Source organism: Sceloporus undulatus, chromosome 4 (assembly GCF_019175285.1).
Source record: "Sceloporus undulatus isolate JIND9_A2432 ecotype Alabama chromosome 4, SceUnd_v1.1, whole genome shotgun sequence".
Classification (NCBI taxonomy): Eukaryota; Metazoa; Chordata; class Lepidosauria; order Squamata; family Phrynosomatidae; genus Sceloporus; species Sceloporus undulatus.
The window spans coordinates 43,242,099-43,248,098 of record NC_056525.1 but is presented as its reverse complement, the minus strand read 5'-3'; the positions used below and the strand labels follow the sequence as shown (position 1 = coordinate 43,248,098).

General features: G+C 40.8%; 1 protein-coding gene across 3 annotated transcripts in view; it reads left to right on the top strand.

Moving 5' to 3' along the window:
• Positions 1–5,376: 5,376 nt before the first annotated feature.
• The window catches only part of PHF20 (PHD finger protein 20), a 68,638-nt gene continuing 68,014 nt past the window's right edge, over positions 5,377–6,000 (top strand). The window contains exon 1 of one of the 3 annotated variants that reach the window (XM_042461558.1): positions 5,377–5,538. The gene's annotated coding sequence lies outside the window, so the exon portion shown is untranslated. The remainder of the gene's footprint in view (positions 5,539–6,000) is intronic. The other 2 variants (XM_042461555.1, XM_042461557.1) reach the window with 2 other exon arrangements.

Below are 6,000 nucleotides of genomic sequence, written 5' to 3'. Positions count from 1 at the left end.
CAAGCCCACAGATGAGGAAGCCCCACTCTATTAGTAAAATGGTACCATGGTTGAAACATAACGTCAGGAAAAATGCAACAATTATTGACTTCAATTTGCACAAGCAGAATGCAGTTTAATAATGTGCACAATTATAATGATGTGCATAATATGCTAACTGGATATCCATTTTTGAGGAGCTAGAAAATGGCAACTAGGCAGGGGTTTTCCTGGGTTCTTAGCCCTACCAACTGAGATCTTCCTGCTGAGAGATGCCAGGAGTTCCTCCTGGCACTAGGGTCAGCTCAGAAAATGTGTTGGTGCAAAACCTACAGGACAAATAAATCACCTTACAGGTACTATGGTGGCATGGCTTTCAAATGACGCATGTCCCCAAACTTCCCAAAAGTTGCACTGAGGCCACCTAATTCTCCTGCTCACTAAAAAAAATCCACTCCTGCCGGTGGCCTGTTTGGGACTGCAGCAGCGGCTGGTCTCTCCAGACCTCTCCAGGTCTGGTTGTCACAGTCCCACAGCATTTAGGCCAGGAGCGGCCTGTGGTCCCTCCTTTTGCCCTGTTTGCTTGACCCATGTTGCTGGCTGTGGCATGGGATTTAGGGTAGCTAAACTCATTTGAGATTTATTTCTATTATCTTTTGACACAATCTAATTTACAATCAAAATAATACATAATCAAAGGCTTCTGCCTCACTCCAGAATAAAGTATCTCACCACTCTAACTTCCATGGCTCAATGCTGTGGATTTTGGGGATTTGCAGTTTGAAAGGGCAACAGAGCTCTCTGACAGGGAAGGTTAAATATCTCACAAAACTACAAATCTGAGAATTTGATAGTGTTATGTCACAGCAGTTAATGTGGTTAAACAGTTTTGTTTTTGCAGTATGACAACAATCACAGATAAAGGAACTGGAGGGTGAAAAAAGAAGGAGGGGAAAAGAAAAGAGAAAAAAAGGGGGAAAAGACACACCACCATTACACATAGGGCTCTGACCCCTGTGTCTTGACTGTAAGGGGGGGATTGTTCTACTATTACAAATCCAACTAAATAATCCTATTAACATTACTAATAACCATAGTCACAGATTATTAACATTGTTAGATTTCTTATTGCTCAAGAAGTCCATAAAAAGTTTTCAGTCTTTACATTTTTAAAACTGCTTTTCCTTTAGAACCCACATTAATATAGCCATTTGGGCTAACTCAGCAACCTTAACAATCCATTCTTACTTGGTTGGTGCTTCAGTCTGTTTCCAAGTCTGAGTTGCTGCTCTTGTTATATATTGAAGAAGTGATCCCATTCTTTATCCACAATCCCCAACAAAAAAATTTCTGGTAACATCACAAAATCTGTCTTTAAACTTTTTGGGATTAATTTATAAATCTTAGACTAGTAACTTCTTGCCTTCTAACAAGTCCAACACATACAGGGGGAAAAGGTATCCTTCCTTATCTTAACATCCCCAACATAAATTTGAAACATTCTAAGCCATTTTTGACCACTTATTTGAGGTAAGATACTATCTATGCATAAACTTATACAGGTTTTATTTTAAATTACTACACAAAGTGAAATGTTTATCTTTGGACCACATTTCCCTCCACACAGATTAACATGTAAATAACTTCCTCTCAACCAACAGTATATATACCCCACTCACTTCCTCCATGCCAGCATTCTCTGAAAATGCCAGCCACAGATGCTGGCGAAACATCAGGAATAAACTCTTCCAGAACACGGCCACATAGCCTGGGGGAAAAACACAGAGAAAAATATGTATGGTACTTGTTTTTACATAACTCTAAATAAATTAATTTTCTCTAAACTCTATAGCTGCATTTCTCTTGTCTTGATTAAATCTATCATTAAGCTTCATATAAGCAAACCAGTTAAGATCTTTGCCTTTCTTGACTCATCGCTTTGATTTCGCCTTAGAGCAAAATACTGCTTTTAAAGCAGCATGAAAGACATCTCTCTTCTGGCAGGCCTTCCCTGTCAATTTCAAATCATTATTTTTTAATTGTTCATGTACTCTATGAGTGCATTTTAATGATTTTAACTGTGGGTTTATGTGTTTTCAATGTGTTTTGTATTTTAATAAGTTGTATCCAGCCTCGAGCCTTCAGGAGAGACAGAAAATAAACAAAATTTATTGTTGTTGTTGTTGTTGTTAGAATGATAACTGTAAGGATTGTAATTGATGGGTTATCAGTATCAGAATGTAATATATGTGTAGATATAGTGGACCCTTGGTCTCTGCCAGGGTTTAGTTCCAGGCTCCCCTTCCGTAAGTGCTCAAGTCCCATTAAATACAATAGCATTGTAAAGTGGTGGCCTTTTATAACACAGTGGCGTCACTAGGAGCTTTTGTGGAATGTGGACCGCACCAGTTGACATCCTAAGGGAGGGTGACACCACTTCTTTTCAGACATCTACCTTTTGGCAGAAATGAGCTGTGGCATTCACCTGCTTCCCTTTAAAATGCTTTAAGAGATGGTGGAAGTGGAGTGAAGCTCAGTGGGAGGAGAAAGGAGAACCCCCCCCCCAAAATTTAAATTTTAAAATTAAAAATTTAATTTAAAATATTAAAATTAAAATTTTAAATTTTTTAATATTTTCTTTTTTAAAAAAATCACATGTTAACCAAATCTCCACTATGCATATGTAAATACATTTAGGTTGTGCATAGGGTATTGTAATTTGAAGGTATAATTTTGCTTGTTTTTTCATAGAATGATAGAATCGCAGAGTTGGAAGAGACCACAAGGGCCATCCAGTCCAACCCCCTGCCATGCAGGAACTCTCAATCAAAGCATCCCCGACAGATGGCTATCCAGCCTCTATTTAAAGACTTCCAAGGAAGGAGACTCCACTAGACTCCGAGGGAGTTTGTTCCACTGTCGAACAGCCCTTACTGTCAGGAAGTTCCTCCTTATGTTGAGGTGGAATCTCTTTTCCTGTAGCTTGCATCCATTGCTCCGGGTCCTAGTCTCTGGAGCAGCAGAAAACAAGCTTGCTCCCTCCTCAATATGATGTCCCCTCAAATATTTAAACAGGGATATCATATCACCTCTTAACCTTCTCTTCTCCAGGCTAGACATCCCCAGCTCCCTAAGTCGTTCCTCATAGGACATAGTTTTATGTCACACCTATTAGTATTACATTTAGTGGCATATGGGAATTATGATTTACGAGTAACATTAGTGCCAAAAAGCATTTCTACAGATTCTGCATGGTGTGAAATGGAAGGTCAATATGGAGACAGGGGCGACATCATGAGTTACCGCACTTGGCGACACCAGTCCTAGGGATGCCACTGATATAACATGGCAAAATCAAGGTTTGCTTATTCGAATTTATATTATTTTAAAAATATTTTCAAGCCGTGGATGGTTGAATCCGTGGATAAAAAATCCATGGATGCAGAGGTGTGTGTGTGTGTGTGTGTGTGTGTATCATACACATACAGTGGACCCTTGTTATACGTTGGGGTTTGGTTCCAACATCCCCCGTGTATAACAAAATCCATGTATGCTCAAGTCCCATTAAATATAATGACATAGCAAAATGGTGTCCCTTATAAGAAATGGAAAATCAAGGTTTGATATTAGAAATGTGTACTTTTTTTGAGCATTTTCAAAGAGTGGATGCTTGAATCCGTGTATAAAAAATCTGTGTATAAGAAGGGCCAACTGTGATTACATTCTGATACTGATATACATGCAGGGGTAGCTGTGTTGGCCTTTTAGTAAGTTAAAACAAAAAACAAAACAAAACACCAAATAGTGATTCCTTTATTGGCCAACTGAAATACACAATATACTTGTTGCAAGCTTTTGAAGCTACACTAGCTTCTTCATCAGGCAAGATATTACATACCAGACAGGTATAAAGAGAGGGGTGGGCTTGCCATGCCATATCTCAGGTTGTAGTATGAAGCAGCGTGTTTGATTTGGATATAAGATTAGCTTATTCTAAAAGATGAAGAACTTCTGAATTTGGAAAGTGTGAACCTGAGATTTGGCTGGCACATCTACCTGTTCTACAACAAGGTAGAACAAACCAAGCTTTTAATAATCACTTCGTAAGGTATTCCCTAGTGAGAGTGTGGAAGAAATACAAAAATATGATGGAATTAGACAAACAATCAAGAGGAATCAGGAACGAACCCTCAAACTTGTTTAAAGAAGACGGGAATAATTTAATAGAATATCTCCAGAAATGCTGGGGAAATAATACAACTCTGGGGATAGATTTAAATTCATTGGAGGCATTTTGTTTTATCCAAAAAATTATAACAGTTGCGAATCAGAAATAGGAGGAGAGGTATAATAAACTCCAGCAATGTTTAGTTTATTGTATTTAATGTGATTTTGTATTATTTACGTAACTTAGATGAGGTCTGCTTGAGTAAATAATTGGTGTACTAAGATCAGTGTAAGATAAACAATAAACATGTACAGTATTTACCAATTGATATTTGAAAGTATACGAGGTAGATATAGGAGTTCGTTTGATAGTTTGGAAGTGACAAATGGAGAATGTGGGAAATCTGTCTTTGTTACCGTATTTATTGTTTGTGATATTGTTGCGTATTTTATGTGTTATTTGGAATGACTGATAAATGTTTATTATACTTTAAAACTAATAAAAATTAATTAATAAACTTCTTTCAGTTATCCTCAAAGGTGCCACAAGGTCTCTCTCTCTATTATTATTATTATTATTATTAAAGTCTAGGAAAGCTCATGCTGCCCATATCTTCCTTTCAGTGACTCTCTCTAGGTACTGATTCTATATACACTCATCCCTCCATATTTGTGGCTTTCACATTTGCTGCGCTGATTACTCATGGATTTGATTAATATGTTCTCTCTAGCAATATCTAGGTCCTCCAGTGCAACTCTATGGTCAACTTTAACTAAAAATTGCACTGAAAGATCCCTAGAGAGGACACTCCTCTAGGCATTTGTAGCTCCTCCAGTGCAACTCTATGGTGAATGTCTGGCAGATGTTGACCACAGAGTTACACTGGAGGACCTAGAGGTTCCTAGAGAGGCGTCCTCTCAGGTTAAAAACATGGTTTTGTTGCTGTTGTTGTTGTTGTTATTTGGGTTTTTTCCATATCCAGGGTGTCTTGTGCCCCTAAGCCTTGCGGAGACGGAGGGAGAAGAGTTGTAATGCCTCAAGCATGGAGAGAGCTAGGCTAGTTAAAGCGCTTCAGGCCTTCATCCTTCTCCTCCTCAGCCTACAATTCCCCTCAGTTCCCTCAGCAACGCTAGGCCACGCCCACACGCCGGGGCCACGCCCACTAGGGAAAGCCCCGCCTCCCTCTCGCAGCAAGCGGGCGGAGAGATAGCGGCGCCTCAGCAGAAGCAAGCAGCAGCCCCAGCAGCAGCAGCAGCGGCGGCCATTTTGTGGCGCTGCTCAGTCGGCGTCTCTGCGCGCGCGTGCGTCTCTCTCTCTCTCTCTCGGAGGGAAAAGGCTCCGCTCCTTCGGCCGCGCGGATCCCGCTTCCCTTCCCGCCACCGCCTCCCTCGGTAAGAACATGGCGCTCCTTCGGTTCAGCTGCTTTGGGCGCAAAGCGGCCAAGGGAACGGAAAGCTTTCGCCTTACAAAAGGCGGAGGAGAGAGGGGCGGGGACCAGGCGCCTTCGGCCCTTACGGAGGCGTTGGGTCGGTTATAAAAGGCGGAGAGGCCCCGAGGGAGACGTCTCCTCTCAGGCTGCGTTCGCGTTGTTAGGGCTAATCCGGGTTGAAACCGTGTCAACCCTGCAGTGCGGATGCACCTTGAAGACGCCCAAACCCGAGGGAGGAGGAGGAGGAGGGCTCCTTGATCCCTCATCCTTGTCCCCTGGCTCTCTAGGATTATCAGTAACGCCTGACCTTGATCTGCATCATCATCATCATCATCATCAAGCTTAACCAAGCCCCCCTTTTATTATTTTATTTTATATGTGTGTGTGTGTGTGTATGTATATATATATATATATATATATATTA